Source organism: Anomaloglossus baeobatrachus, chromosome 1, assembly GCF_048569485.1.
Source record: "Anomaloglossus baeobatrachus isolate aAnoBae1 chromosome 1, aAnoBae1.hap1, whole genome shotgun sequence".
Lineage (NCBI taxonomy): Eukaryota > Metazoa > Chordata > Amphibia > Anura > Aromobatidae > Anomaloglossus > Anomaloglossus baeobatrachus.
In genome coordinates, this window is record NC_134353.1 from 812,015,326 (window position 1) to 812,032,334 (window position 17,009).

At 51.4% G+C, this 17,009-nt stretch overlaps 1 protein-coding gene across 5 annotated transcripts in view; it reads right to left on the minus strand.

Annotated features, from left to right (window-relative positions):
• Positions 1 to 8,640, minus strand: part of PAM (peptidylglycine alpha-amidating monooxygenase) — a 280,372-nt gene extending 271,732 nt beyond the window's left edge. For 4 of the 5 annotated variants that reach the window (XM_075325058.1, XM_075325057.1, XM_075325056.1 and 1 more), the window contains exon 1: positions 8,512 to 8,640. The gene's annotated coding sequence lies outside the window, so the exon portion shown is untranslated. Of the gene's footprint in view, positions 73 to 8,511 lie in introns of those variants that run through there. The other variant, XM_075325055.1, reaches the window with a different exon arrangement.
• Between the last annotated feature and the right edge of the window lie 8,369 nt (positions 8,641 to 17,009).

A 17,009-nucleotide genomic window follows, 5' to 3' on the forward strand; every position in this document is an offset into this window, starting at 1 on the left:
CTACTCCTCAGTTCCCATACTAGCTGGGAATGGAGAAGGAGGATCTACTGACAGAGGAACTCCCACCATTATTTTGTGATGACGCTTGGGAGACCTGTGACATGACCAAACTGATCTCTATAGGGGAGGAAGTGAGGAGCAGCGGCAGACTACACAGCCATGGACGCACAATGGAGCACGTACAAAGAAAAGTTATCAGCGACCACTACAGCAGAAAAGGGAGAAATCACCCGGCTCCTGAGTGTGAGAGGCATCATCCAGCCTGGAAATACATCAACTGAGCAACAAAGCCAGTTATGATTGAAAAGGAAGTAGTTATATTATTACAGGATGCAAAATAAACACCTTTTATTAGAAATAAAAACACTAAATAATATACAATGCATTTACACATGCAGATTTCTAACCAAAATTGGGGTGTCGCGTAAATACCCATTTGATTTGACTTGAAAATTGCCTAATCTGCCATAACATTGATCGGACATGCTTAACAAAAATAATCTACTGCTAAAAACAATGGTTTAGCACAAACTGATTTCTGAAAGATTATAGAGAAAGAGAAAGGGTATTCGATGAGTAGATGAGACAACTAGTGATGAGCGGGCACTACCATGCTTGGGTGCTCGGTGCTCATAATGAGTAGTGATGAGCAACTACTACCATGCTCAGGGTGGTCGGTACTCGTAAGTAGTGATATGTGGGCACTACCATGCATGGGCGCTCTGTATTCGTAACTAGTGATGAGTGGGCACTACCATGCTTGGGTGCTCGGTACTCGTAACTAGTGATGAGTGAGCACTACCATGCTCGGGTGCTCAGTACTCGTAGTAGTGATGGTCAGGCACTATCATGCTCAGGTGCTCGGTACTCGTAACTAGTGATGAGTGGGCACTACCATGCTCGTGTACTCTGTACTCGTAACTAGTGATGGGCGGGCACTACCATGCTCGGGTGCTCAGTATTCGTAGTAGTGATGGTCAGGCACTATCATGCTCAGGTGCTCGGTACTCGTAACTAGTGATGAGTGGGCACTACCATGCTCGTGTACTCTGTACTCGTAACTAGTGATGGGCGGGCACTACCATGCTCGGGTGCTCGGGACTCGTAACTAGTGATGAGCTAATACTACCATGCTCGTGTACTCAGTACTCGTAACTAGTGATGAGCGAGCAATACCATGCAAGTGTACTCTGTACTCGTAACTAGTGATGAGTGAGCACTACCATGCTTGGGTGCTCGATACTCGTAACTATTTTTGAGCGAGCACTACTGTACTTGGTACTCATAACTAGTGATGAGTGAGCACTACCACGCTAGTGTACTTGGTACTCATAACTAGTTATGAGCGAGCACTACCATGCTCGGTACTCGGAACAAGTGATGAGCGGGCACTACCATGCTCGGGTGCTCGATACTCATAACTAGTGATGAGCGGGCACTACCATGCTCGGTACTCGGAACAAGTGATGAGCGGGCACTACCATGCTCGGGTGCTCAGTACTCGTAACAAGTGATGAGCGGGCACTACTATGCCCGGGTGCTCAGTACTCGTAACAAGTGATGAGCGGGCTCTACCATCCCCGGGTGCTCAGTACAGAAGAAATTGGATGTTCAGGTGGGTGTGACTTGAGTACAGAGTATAATGGAAGTCAATAGGGAAGTCGAGCATTTTTCTGGAAAATCTTCAGGTAAATTGTTCGCCACTGACTCCCATTATACTCAGTACACGACTTGAACCCATCTGAGCGTCAGACCTACTCATTACGAACACCGAGCATGGTAGTGCTCGCTCATCACTGGAGACTATCGATGGTGCAAATAGCAAACTCAGACCAATTATATAATCAGAATCATTGGTCAAGGAAGAATGAACTAGAAGGAAATGAGGTCTTTTTTCAACCTATGTAACTATGTAATAATTAGTAATTGGTCAGAGATCAGGAAGTGTTAAGGCTCCATACACAAGGGAAGACTGTCAGCCGAACAATACTTTGGCTGATGGCAATCTCAGCCTACGCATTTGGAAGTCTGAAATCAGATGTGCCTTCTCCTCCATAATCAGTCATCCAATGCCTCCATACACCCGAAGGCCTTCGTCACACATCTGTGTCTCTGGTACGTGTAAGTCTGTTTTCACACGTACCGGAGACATGGGCACACATAGACTCATTAAAATCAACGGGTTTGCACACATGTGCGTGTTTTGCCATGGACCGTGTGGAGCATACGTGTGTCCGTGTGCTTCACATGTAGACATGTTCATTTTTCTCTGGCAGCACATGTGTCACACTGATCGCATGGATGTGCTCCGTGTGACACATACTGGAGAAAACACACGTGTCTGTGAAATAAAATTAATTTCTATACTCACCTTCTCCATCGCTGCTGGCACTTTCTTCCGACCTCCGCTCATTATGCTCATTGCATAAGCACGGCACCGAAAACCGGAAGCAGCAGCAGAGGGGAGTCGGTAGGGCCAAAGACGATAGATCAGCACCACGGACAGCAACGCCAGGGACAGGTGTGCAGAAAGTTCCTGTTCTCCGTGTGTTATCACGGATAGCACACGGAAAGCACACATGTTCCAAAATCACGGCTCACAAAGGGCAATACGCACCTTTTACACGTCCGTACAAAACGTGCGTGGTTTTCACAGACGTGTGAAAGAGGCCCAAGAGTGTCAGTCTAACCAGTTGATATCAGAGGATTCAGGCGACATTAGTCTGATGTGTATGGGATCCTTAAACGGTGCTAGGAGCGACACAGTGGCTTTGAATTTTTGGCAACTTGCATGTAGCAGTCATGGCAAGTTATAGTTTGCAACGTGATGGCATTTATTATGTTACATTGCAATGTAGAACCGCCAAGCGTGATCTTTGGCAGTGCCAAGTGGCCAGAGTCATCATGTTGCACCAACCTTATGGGGTCTTTGCAGTGGGTTGTGCACCATTATATTGAGTCCACGTGGTATCCCAACAAACTAACCCCGAGAGGGAAGAACTCAAAAATAGCAATGTCTTCTCTCGGAGACTCTGGCTCAGCGAATATCACTCAAGTTTCAAGACTTAATGGGTCTGATACTGACAAGCAGGAGGTCACCTACAGGCGGCTCTAGATTTACTGTTTCCCCCTACAGGGGAAGAGGTGATTACATGTCACATCCCAAACATGTAGAAGTAACTGCATATTAGGGCATATACCCAGCATTATGTAGGTGTAGAGGAGCCTCATATTGGGGCATATACCCAGTATTATATAGGTGTAGAGGAGCCTCATATTAGGGCATATACCCAGCATTATGTAGGTGTAGAGGAGCCTCATATTAGGGCATATACCCAGCATTATGTAGGTGTAGAGGAGCCTCATATTGGGGCACATACCCAGCATTATGTAGGTGTAGAGGAGCCTCATATTAGGGCATATACCCAGCATTATGTAAGAGTAGAGGAGCCGCATATTAGGGCATATACCCAGTATTATGTAGATGTAGAGGAGCCGCATATTAGGGCATATACCCAGCATTATGTAGATGTAGAGGAGGCGTATATTGGGGCACATACCCAGCATTATGTAGGTGTAGAGGAGCCTCATATTGGGGCATATACCCAGTATTATATAGGTGTAGAGGAGCCGTATATTAGGGCATAGCCATATACCCAGCATTATGTAGGAGTAGAGGAGCCTCATAGTAGGGCACATACCCAGCATTATGTAGGTGTAGAGGAGCCTCATATTAGGGCATATACCCAGCATTATGTAAGAGTAGAGGAGCCGCATATTAGGGCATATACCCAGTATTATGTAGATGTAGAGGAGCCGCATATTAGGGCATATACCCAGCATTATGTAGATGTAGAGGAGCCGCATATTAGGGCATATACCCAGCATTATGTAGATGTAGAGGAGGCGTATATTGGGGCACATACCCAGCATTATGTAGGTGTAGAGGAGCCTCATATTAGGGCATATACCCAGCATTATGTAGGTGTAGAGGAGCCTCATATTAGGGCATATACCCAGCATTATGTAGGTGTAGAGGAGCCGTATATTAGGGCATATACCCAGCATTATGTAGGTGTAGAGGAGCCTCATATTAGGGCATATACCCAGCATTATGTAGGTGTAGAGGAGCCTCATATTAGGGCATATACACAGCATTATGTAGGTGTAGAGGAGCCTCATATTAGGGCATATACCCAGCATTATGTAGGAGTAGAGGAGCCGCATATTAGGGCATATACCCAGCATTATGTAGGTGTAGAGGAGCCTCATATTAGGGCATATACACAGCATTATGTAGGTGTAGAGGAGCCTCATATTAGGGCATATACCCAGCATTATGTAGGTGTAGAGGAGCCTCATATTAGGGCATATACCCAGCATTATGTAGGTGTAGAGGAGCCTCATATTAGGGCATATACCCAGCATTATGTAGGAGTAGAGGAGCCGCATATTAGGGCATATACACAGCATTATGTAGGTGTAGAGGAGCCTCATATTAGGGCATATACCCAGCATTATGTAGGAGTAGAGGAGCCGCATATTAGGGCACATACCCAGCATTATGTAGGAGTAGAGGAGGCGTATATTGGGGCACATACCCAGCATTATGTAGGTGTAGAGGAGGCGTATATTGGGGCACATACCCAGCATTATGTAGGAGTAGAGGAGGCGTATATTGGGGCACATACCCAGCATTATGTAGGAGTAGAGGAGCCACATATTAGGGCATATACCCAGCATTATGTAGGTGTAGAGGAGCCGCATATTAGGGCATATACACAGCATTATGTAGGTGTAGAGGAGCCGCATATTAGGGCACATACCCAGCATTATGTAGGAGTAGAGGAGCCGCATATTAGGGCATATACCCAGCATTATGTAGGAGTAGAGGAGCCGCATATTAGGGCATATACCCAGCATTATGTAGGAGTAGAGGAGCCGCATATTAGGGCATATACCCAGCATTATGTAGGAGTAGAGGAGCCGCATATTAGGGCATATACCCAGCATTATGTAGGTGTAGAGGAGCCGCATATTAGGGCATATACCCAGCATTATGTAGGTGTAGAGGAGCCGCATATTAGGGCATATACCCAGCATTATGTAGATGTAGAGGAGCCGCATATTAGGGCATAGCCATATACCCAGCATTATGTAGGAGTAGAGGAGCCTCATAGTAGGGCACATACCCAGCATTATGTAGGTGTAGAGGAGCCTCATATTAGGGCATATACCCAGCATTATGTAAGAGTAGAGGAGCCGCATATTAGGGCATATACCCAGTATTATGTAGATGTAGAGGAGCCGCATATTAGGGCATATACCCAGCATTATGTAGATGTAGAGGAGCCGCATATTAGGGCATATACCCAGCATTATGTAGATGTAGAGGAGGCGTATATTGGGGCACATACCCAGCATTATGTAGGTGTAGAGGAGCCTCATATTAGGGCATATACCCAGCATTATGTAGGTGTAGAGGAGCCTCATATTAGGGCATATACCCAGCATTATGTAGGTGTAGAGGAGCCGTATATTAGGGCATATACCCAGCATTATGTAGGTGTAGAGGAGCCTCATATTAGGGCATATACCCAGCATTATGTAGGTGTAGAGGAGCCTCATATTAGGGCATATACACAGCATTATGTAGGTGTAGAGGAGCCTCATATTAGGGCATATACCCAGCATTATGTAGGAGTAGAGGAGCCGCATATTAGGGCATATACCCAGCATTATGTAGGTGTAGAGGAGCCTCATATTAGGGCATATACACAGCATTATGTAGGTGTAGAGGAGCCTCATATTAGGGCATATACCCAGCATTATGTAGGTGTAGAGGAGCCTCATATTAGGGCATATACCCAGCATTATGTAGGTGTAGAGGAGCCTCATATTAGGGCATATACCCAGCATTATGTAGGAGTAGAGGAGCCGCATATTAGGGCATATACACAGCATTATGTAGGTGTAGAGGAGCCTCATATTAGGGCATATACCCAGCATTATGTAGGAGTAGAGGAGCCGCATATTAGGGCACATACCCAGCATTATGTAGGAGTAGAGGAGGCGTATATTGGGGCACATACCCAGCATTATGTAGGAGTAGAGGAGCCACATATTAGGGCATATACCCAGCATTATGTAGGTGTAGAGGAGCCGCATATTAGGGCATATACACAGCATTATGTAGGTGTAGAGGAGCCGCATATTAGGGCACATACCCAGCATTATGTAGGAGTAGAGGAGCCGCATATTAGGGCATATACCCAGCATTATGTAGGAGTAGAGGAGCCGCATATTAGGGCATATACCCAGCATTATGTAGGAGTAGAGGAGCCGCATATTAGGGCATATACCCAGCATTATGTAGGAGTAGAGGAGCCGCATATTAGGGCATATACCCAGCATTATGTAGGTGTAGAGGAGCCGCATATTAGGGCATATACCCAGCATTATGTAGGTGTAGAGGAGCCGCATATTAGGGCATATACCCAGCATTATGTAGATGTAGAGGAGCCGCATATTAGGGCATATACCCAGCATTATGTAGGTGTAGAGGAGCCTCATATTAGGGCATATACCCAGCATTATGTAGGTGTAGAGGAGCCTCATATTAGGGCATATACCCAGCATTATGTAGGTGTAGAGGAGCCTCATATTGGGGCATATACCCAGCATTATGTAGGTGTAGAGGAGCCTCATATTGGGGCATATACCCAGCATTATGTAGGAGTAGAGGAGCCTCATATTAGGGCATATACCCAGCATTATGTAGGAGTAGAGGAGCCGCATATTAGGGCATATACCCAGCATTATGTAGGTGTAGAGGAGCCTCATATTAGGGCATATACCCAGCATTATGTAGGTGTAGAGGAGCCGCATATTAGGGCATATACCCAGCATTATGTAGGTGTAGAGGAGCCGCATATTAGGGCATATACCCAGCATTATGTAGGTGTAGAGGAGCCTCATATTGGGGCATATACCCAGCATTATGTAGGTGTAGAGGAGCCTCATATTGGGGCATATACCCAGCATTATGTAGGTGTAGAGGAGCCGCATATTAGGGCATATACCCAGCATTATGTAGGTGTAGAGGAGCCGCATATTAGGGCATATACCCAGCATTATGTAGGTGTAGAGGAGCCTCATATTAGGGCATATACCCAGCATTATGTAGGTGTAGAGGAGCCTCATATTGGGGCATATACCCAGCATTATGTAGGTGTAGAGGAGCCTCATATTGGGGCATATACCCAGCATTATGTAGGAGTAGAGGAGCCTCATATTAGGGCATATACCCAGCATTATGTAGGAGTAGAGGAGCCGCATATTAGGGCATATACCCAGCATTATGTAGGTGTAGAGGAGCCTCATATTAGGGCATATACCCAGCATTATGTAGGTGTAGAGGAGCCGCATATTAGGGCATATACCCAGCATTATGTAGGTGTAGAGGAGCCGCATATTAGGGCATATACCCAGCATTATGTAGGTGTAGAGGAGCCTCATATTGGGGCATATACCCAGCATTATGTAGGTGTAGAGGAGCCTCATATTGGGGCATATACCCAGCATTATGTAGGTGTAGAGGAGCCTCATATTAGGGCATATACCCAGCATTATGTAGGTGTAGAGGAGCCGCATATTAGGGCATATACCCAGCATTATGTAGGTGTAGAGGAGCCTCATATTGGGGCATATACCCAGCATTATGTAGGTGTAGAGGAGCCTCATATTGGGGCATATACCCAGCATTATGTAGGTGTAGAGGAGCCGCATATTAGGGCATATACCCAGCATTATGTAGGTGTAGAGGAGCCGCATATTAGGGCATATACCCAGCATTATGTAGGTGCAGGGTGCCTGCCAGAGGAATACCCTAAGAGACAACGGAGTAAATGGAACCAGTCCACGAACCCAAAAGGTGCAATACTTCTGGAATCCGGCACTGTGATGTGAATACGAAGAGTTTATTGGTAGACGATCACCTCACACATCAATATACTGATCAGACGTGACAAATACAGATGTCACAGAGGAAAAACAGATCCTTCACTGCAAACAAATGGGGAATCTACATCGTGATCCCCAAAGAGGAATTGGAAGAATATAACTAACAGCAAACCAAACAAAAATATCAAGACACACTCAAAGGTTAAAAACATAACAAACCCATCTGCAACAATTCAGCTCTGCTCAATGCAGTGTAACCTGCTGTAGTGTTTGTGTGTGTATATATATATATATATATATATATATATACACACACACACATATACATACATACATATATATATATATATTTATAATACACACATGTATGGTACCAACAACTCAGTGGGAACCCCAGACTCAGTACAATAAATAGTGCAGCCTCCTGATTAGACCATACAGTGCATATAAAGCAGTGGATACAAGTGTCACACCATGCACACAATATACCCAGACTTGCTGCTTCCTTTACCCTCTGTGTGCTGTGTTCCCTGTAACCTAATAACTCACCACACTTGGGACTCAATGTGGAACCACAAGGACCAGCAGTGCTCTGATCCAGAAAACGCATGCTTTCTCTGCGTCTGTTGCAGCTGAGTGTGGACACGCTGCCTCCATAGAGTACTCCGGGAGGCAGAGGAGAGGCGGTCCTGGGCTGCTGAAGTCAGGGACAGTCATCTGACTGGGGACGGTCTGGGCCTGCGCACTAATCACATGAAGCAATAGCGGCCATCTTGGGTAAGGGAAGCCCACACTTGTACAAGTTTATGAAATTGTTAGCTATGAGGCAACACAGGAAGGGTCCTGTATCAGGAGGAAGGGAGGCTGACACATAGTGTGTCCATGATAAATAAGGGTGCTGTGTAGCTCTGCACACAGGGGACATATAATGAGAACCACACATATATAGCAGCATAATATCTGTCTCCACATGTGTATATCATGTATGTGCCACAGACTCGGGGTGTATGTTTAGCACCATCTACCACCTCCATAGGATCCTAGAGACCGCAGTCACATAAATTAGTGACAGATTTGTATAGTGAGAGGACAGATAGGGCCAATGGCAGCTGCACTACTCGCTCTCACCCATGAAGCCAGTTTTTACTGGACTCAAGTATTGCTGATGAACTGGATAAACTTGTTACATGTGCATACCTCCCAACTTTTAAAGAAGGAAAAGAGGGACAAAGTTTGCGGCGCGCTATGCGCGCCGCGGCAAATTTTTAGGCCACGCCCCCTAACCACACCCATTTCACAGTCACGCCCATATCCACTCCCCATCCACACCCATTCAGCACAAACACGCAGGCAGCCGGCGGGCCTCCAGCACGGACACGCAGGCAGCCAGCGGGCCTCCAGCACGGACACGCAGGCAGCCGGCGGGCCTCCAGCACGGACACGCAGGCAGCCGGCGGGCCTCCAGCACGGACACGCAGGCAGCCGGCGGGCCTCCAGCACGGACACGCAGGCAGCCGGCGGGCCTCCAGCACGGACACGCAGGCAGCCGGCGGGCCTCCAGCACGGACACGCAGGCAGCCGGCGGGCCTCCAGCACGGACACGCAGGCAGCCGGCGGGCCTCCAGCACGGACACGCAGGCAGCCGGCGGGCCTCCAGCACGGACACGCAGGCAGCCGGCGGGCCTCCAGCACGGACACGCAGGCAGCCGGCGGGCCTCCAGCACGGACACGCAGGCAGCCGGCGGGCCTCCAGCACGGACACGCAGGCAGCCGGCGGGCCTCCAGCACGGACACGCAGGCAGCCGGCGGGCCTCCAGCACGGACACGCAGGCAGCCGGCGGGCCTCCAGCACGGACACGCAGGCAGCCGGCGGGCCTCCAGCACGGACACGCAGGCAGCCGGCGGGCCTCCAGCACGGACACGCAGGCAGCCGGCGGGCCTCCAGCACGGACACGCAGGCAGCCGGCGGGCCTCCAGCACGGACACGCAGGCAGCCGGCGGGCCTCCAGCACGGACACGCAGGCAGCCGGCGGGCCTCCAGCACGGACACGCAGGCAGCCGGCGGGCCTCCAGCACGGACACGCAGGCAGCCGGCGGGCCTCCAGCACGGACACGCAGGCAGCCGGCGGGCCTCCAGCACGGACACGCAGGCAGCCGGCGGGCCTCCAGCACGGACACGCAGGCAGCCGGCGGGCCTCCAGCACGGACACGCAGGCAGCCGGCGGGCCTCCAGCACGGACACGCAGGCAGCCGGCGGGCCTCCAGCACGGACACGCAGGCAGCCGGCGGGCCTCCAGCACGGACACGCAGGCAGCCACAGTGAGGCGGCCGGTCGCCTTCACAGACAGGCGGCCGGCCGCCTTCACAGACAGGCGGCGGGCCGCCCGCACAGAGAGGCGGCCAGCCGCCCGCAGAGAGAGGCGGCCGGCCGCCCGCACAATGAGGCGGCGGGCCGCCCGCACAGACAGGCGGCGGGGGGCGCCCGCACAGACAGGCGGCAGGGGGGCGCCCGCACAGACAGGCGGCAGGGGGGCGCCCGCACAGACAGGCGGCAGGGGGGCGCCCGCACAGACAGGCGGCAGGGGGGCGCCCGCACAGACAGGCGGCGGGGGGCGCCCGCACAGACAGGCGGCAGGGGGGCGCCCGCACAGACAGGCGGCAGGGGGGCGCCCGCACAGACAGGCGGCAGGGGGGCGCCCGCACAGACAGGCGGCAGGGGGGCGCCCGCACAGACAGGCGGCGGGGGGCGCCCGCACAGACAGGCGGCGGGGGGCGCCCGCACAGACAGGTGGCGGGCCGACCGCACAGACAGGCGGCCGGCCGACCGCACAGACAGGCTCCGGCCGGGGGTGAGGGGGGAGGGAGGGAAATCAGCGCTGGGGAGATTAGTTTACTGTACCAGCAGCAGCACAGGCAGCGCTCCTCTCTATGCCACGTCTACTAGGATGGTAGGAGGGAAAAGCAGGGAGGCGGAGAGAGAGTGGGTGGGCGGAGCCCGGGAGCCGGCCGTCCCGCCCGTGGCAACGGGACAAACAACGTAAAGCGTGAAAGTCCCGCTGTATCCGGGACGGTTGGGAGGTATGCAGCATGTTAGAATGTGTACATAAGATCCCGCTGGTGGTGGCCGCAGCTTATAGGCCCCAAATCTGGTGACAGGTTCCCTTTAAAGTGAACCTGTCAGGTGCAATATGCACTCAGAGCCAGGAGCAGTTCTGGGTACATATTGCTAATCCCTGCCTAACCGTCCCTGTATACACTAGCATAGATAAAGAGATCAAGAACAAATATTTTTAAAGATCTTATATCTTATGCTAATGAGCGCGGGGACTAGTCACAAGGGCGTTACTTCACTTGGCTAGTCGGCTCGCATAGCATGTTAGCATGTTATTACGCCCCTGTGTGAGTACTAACACGCTATATGAGCCGACTAGCCAAGTGAAGTAACGCCCTTGGGACTAGTCCCCGCGCTAATTAGCATAAGATATAAGCTCTTTAAAAATACTTTTTCTATAGATGCCTTTATCTATGCTAGTGTATACAGGGACAGTTAGGGAGGGATTAGCAATATACACCCAGAACTGCTCCTGGCTCTGAGTGCAGATTGCACTTGACAGGTTCCCTTTAAAGGGAAACTGTCACCAGAAATTTAGCAAAAAAAATAAAAGATTCCCCTCTGCAGCTCCTGGGATGAATTCTGGAAAGGTTCCTGTTGCTATTGTGCCCCCTTTGAGACCTAAAATAATACTTTATGAAGTCTTACCTTTTTGTATGCAAATCTGTTTTTATGGTCACGGGGGCGGGCTGCCTGGCGTCCGTTATTCCCCCTCCTGCCGCTGTATGCCGTCCCCCATTGCTCATTTCCATACATGAGGACGCCTTCCTCATGTAACTGTCCTCCTGAAGTTTTGTGCATGCCCAGTGCCACTCTCGCCGGACTGAGCACTGTGCAAAGTGTGAACGCTTTTGAGGTGATTGCGCAGGCGCGAGATTATGGGCGGCGCTGTGATTGTCATCAGCAGCGTCATCCAAGTACCTGCCCATAATCTCGTGCCCGCGCTTCTCACTCTGCCTCCACCATTATGCGCAAGCACTGGCCATATGAACCACGTTACCTATTACCATGGGCGCGAGATTATGGGCGGCGCTGTGATTGTCATCAGCAAAGTCATCCAAGTACCTGCCCATAATCTCGTGCCCGCGCTTCTCACTCTGCCTCCACCGTTATGCGCAAGCACTGGCCATATGAACCACGTTACCTATTACCATGGGCGCGAGATTATGGGCGGCGCTGTGATTGTCATCAGCAGCGTCATCCAAGTACCTTCCCATAATCTCGTGCCCGCGCTTCTCACTCTGCCTCCACCGTTATGCGCAAGCACTGGCCATATGAACCACGTTACCTATTACCATGGGCGCGAGATTATGGGCGGCGCTGTGATTGTCATCAGCAGCGTCATCCAAGTACCTTCCCATAATCTCGTGCCCGCGCTTCTCACTCTGCCTCCACCGTTATGCGCAAGCACTGGCCATATGAACCACGTTACCTATTACCGTGGGCGCGAGATTATGGGCGGCGCTGTGATTGTCATCAGCAAAGTCATCCAAGTACCCGCCCATAATCTCGTGCAAGCAGTAATAGGTAACATGGTTCATATGGCCAGCACTTGCGCATAACGGTGGAGTCAGAGGGAAAAGTGCGGGCACGAGATTATGGGCGGGTACTTGGTTAACGCTGCTGATGACAATCACAGCGCCGCCCATAATCTCGTGCCTGCGCAATCACCTGAAAAAGCGTTCACATGCGCAAAACTTCGGGAGGACAGTTACATGAGGAAGGCGTCCTTGTGTATGTAAATGAGCAATGGGGGACTGCGTAAAGCGGCAGGAGGGGGAATAACGGACGCCAGACAGCCCGCCCCCGTGACCATAAAAACACATTTGCATACAAAAAGGTAAGACTTCATAATGTATTTTTGTAGGTCTCAAAGGGGGCACAATAACAACAGGAACCTTTCTAGAAGCAGCCCAGGAGCTGCAGAGGGGAATCTTTTATTTTTATTGTGAAATTTCTGCTGACAGGTTCCCTTTAACTGGTAGGGGAGCCAGGATAAAGCAGAGCTGAAGCTGTTGGGAAGCTAGGACCCAGCAGCTCCACAGGCAGGAGACCACTGATCGGTAATAGAAGCCTGCAGATGTCACTCTGCATAGGTCATTACTGGCCAGTGCTATCTGCAGGAGATAAGTGCTGATTGCACGGTCTCCTCAGCTTCCTGACTCCCCGGCAGCAGTGAGAAGCCACACACGGGGAATCAGAGAACAGCTGCAGACAAACGCAGGCTCCGGGACTGGGGGGGTCGGCTCTGCTGCAGGGGGGGGGGCTCTGCTGCAGGGGGGGGTCGCTCTGCTGCAGGGGGGTCGCTCTGCTGCAGGGGGTGATTCATACCTCAGCAGCAGTCACAGGAGTAGGTGCGCGCTCGGCTCTGTAATGAATAGTAGAAGGGAGAAACAGCGAGGCGGGGCTACAGTGGGTGGGTGGAGCCGGGACAAACAGCCTCACGGGCGGGACCCGGGATCAAAGGCTCAGAAGAGGGACTGTCCCGCTGTATCCGGGACGGTTGGGAGGTATGCATGTGTTTAGTGCACAGTGACGGACCATCTCCAATCAGAAGACCATGTTTTGCCCTTTTAAAGGGAATCTGTCACCAGGTTTTTAACACCTAATCTGAGAGCAGCATGAAGTTGTGACATTGAGCCTGATTCCAGCGATGTATCACTTCCTGGACTGCTTGCTGGAAGTTTAAAGAAATCCCTGTTTTATTAGCAGGAGATTATCACTAGAGGACTAGTAAATCTCCTGCCATGTAGTCCTCCATAGTCATGAGCTCTGTATAACCCCACCTCTACCACTGATTGGCAGCTTTCTGCCTAATCACAGTGTATATGTGGCACCCCTGAGGCTTCAGTTGCCACAGAGTATTGCACCCAACATAGGGTGTAATGCTAAACCCGGTTCCGGAAGAGGTCAGTCCCGGTTTCAACACATTACACACTCAAATACACACCAGGTTGCCCTGTTCCCACTGGGGACTGGGCTAGGGTAGGGTAATAAAGGGGTCACCGACAGAGTGGCATTTATAGGATGCCCTCACACAGGGGCCCAAGTCCCACTAGCTTAGGACCTGGGATGGGGGAGGTGCAGCCAGCAGGGGGAGTCAGGAGCCAACACAACAGTTAGAGAGTTCTCCAGCAGGAGAGCAGCGGAGTAGTCATGCCTCACAGGTGCTCCGGTGGGAAGGAGGAGAAAGTTCACACGGTTGCCGTGGGGAGAGTGAACCTGCTCCCCTCGGAACCGACGCCACGCAGGGCGGCAGGACCCTAGGGAAGATCGTACTTAACGTTGGTTTTCCAGAATCTGCCTGGATGGGGAAAGTTTCAAGCTTCCCTGACCACACAGTGCCCGACAGCACAGTGCCATATAGGATCCGGGGCCTCGCTTCAAGCCGGACCCCACATCGGAACTGCGGCACCTGCATATAGGGACAAGAGTACATCTCGTGAAACCCAGGGTCCCCTCGTTGCTTCAAGCCAGGGGATCCACAGACAGGCGTTACAAGGAGAAACCCATCGAAAACCAAGCCGGACTGATCGCTAAAGGGCTTCGGGTTTGACGGAGCCAATCATAGTGACTGGTATTACCTGGGTGAGCGGCATCATACAAAAGTGAGTAAACAACGTGAAACCGCAACCATAGACTCTGACTCTTTATTACCCATACTGCTGCTCCCCGTCATCATTACTACTCCCCTCATCATCCTCCCCGGGGCCCGCTCTACCTGTGGAGAGCGATACCATCCCTGGCTGCTACTACTATCTGCCCCGGAGGACAGCGACAGCAGCGGCGGCTCATTCCCTGGCTGCACACCACAGGTGGCATCACGACAAACACCTCACAACTACCCCCAACATCTCTCCCCTACCATCTTCTGTACGCCTCGGGGCAATGGAGCCGAGTTAGGCCGCCCATGTCCATAATAGTCGACGGCCCAGCGACGAGTAGGTTAAACGCACCTGCGGCGTGGGACGCTACATATACACAGCTACCAATCAGTGGTGGGGAGGTGGGGATGGAATTACCGTATTTTTCGGACCATAAGACGCACTTTTTTCCCCCCAAATGTTGGGGGAAAGTGGGGGGTGCGTCTTATGGTCTGAATGTGGCTGCGGGGAATGAGGGTGCTGCGGTACAGCGGGTCATCGGGGACACGAGCAGGCTGTAGCAGCCTGCCGTGACCACGTGGACCCGCTCATTTAATATGCACGCCCATCCCGAAGCAGGCACTGACAGGTGGGCGGGATGATGGGCGGGGGATAAACAGCCGGCCCGCATGATCACCCCTGGCAACTACGGCCTGGAGTGATCATGTGCGGCTGTATTCACTGCCCCCCGCGCGTCATCATCAGCGCGTGGAGCAGTGAATCAGTGTACAGTACTCACCTTTCCCCTGCAGCATCGCTCGTTCTCCCGTCTGTGTCAGCGGCAGCGCCGCTGAGTGGAGCCATCCCCGTTACCTTGCTGTATCGCGATCATCTCCTGTGCCGTCGGCTGGGTGGAGACTAGCGGCGCGCACAGCGATGACGTCATCGCTGTGCGCACGTGTCCACACGCAGCCGCCACCGGCACAGACACAGGAGATGATCGCGATGCAGCAGGGTAACGGGGACGGCTCCTCTCAGTGGCGCTGCCGCTGACACAGACGGGAGAACAAGTGATGCTGCAGGAGAACGGGGACGGCTCCTCTCAGCGGCGCTGCCGCTGACACAGATGGGAGGACAAGTGATGCTGCAGGAGAACGGGGACGGCACCACTCAGCGGCGCTGCCGCTGACACAGACCGGAGGACGAGCGATGCTGCAGGGAGTGAGGTGAGCTGAGGTGAGTATGAACGTTTTTTTTTTTTATGTGCCACAGGATGCGGCAATACACCAGGATGGGGGTATAATATGAGCAGGATGGGGGTATAATATGAGCAGGATGGGGTCATCTGAGCAGGATGGGGTCATCTGAGCAGGATGGGGTCATCTGAGCAGGATGGGGTCAACTGAGCAGGATGGGGTCATCTGAGCAGGATGGGGTCATACGAGCAGGATGGGGTCATCTGAGGAGGATGGGGTCATATCAGCAGGATGGGCGCATATGCCATGATGGGTTATATAGCAGGATGCGGCCATATGGCAGGATGACGGTATATAGCAGGATGAGGGACATATACTGTATATACAAGGCAGGAGGATCATTACCAGGATGCGGCACCTTAGTAGAGAATTTGGGGACATTACCCCCATAACAGTGTAGGCAGCAGATCCTCGACCCATAACAGTGTGTCATGACCACATTTTTTGCTTAAAATTTTATTTTCCTATTTTCCTCCTCTAAAACCAGGGTGCGTCTTATAGTCCGGTGCGTCTTATAGTCCGAAAAATACGGTATACAGAGCTCAGCATTCAGGGATGTGCTAGATCTGCAGCAGAGCAACCAGTGATTTTATCAAAACTGCAGTAAGGAGCCCAATAAGTGACACATCTCTACATTATGCTGCTCTCAGATGGAGGGGAAAAACCTGGTGACAGGTTCCATGTAAGGTTCAGAAAAATGGCAGTCACATCCTCAAATTGGATGTCTGGCTCCATGTGCAGCTCCATGTGCTTGTTCACATTGCTAGCAGGTGCCGTAGGTGCCTTTACATTACACTCAATATTCTGGACCATAAAGCAGCAGACAGATGGTATCATTTGCTCCAGTTACAGATATATTGCATTTATTATGTGATGTATATAAGGCTGGGGTAAGACGGCCGTATAACACGGACAATGATCACATGAAAATACCCGCACCAGCCGCGGCTTTGTTGACCCAAGTGTGAGAGCTGCACAGGGATACATAATGTGATGCGATCCTCCTCCGAGTTACACCGACCTCTCACCTTGGCCTTATTGAAACATTGCAGTTTTCACTATACTTGTTATATACATTCATGTATAGGCACCGAT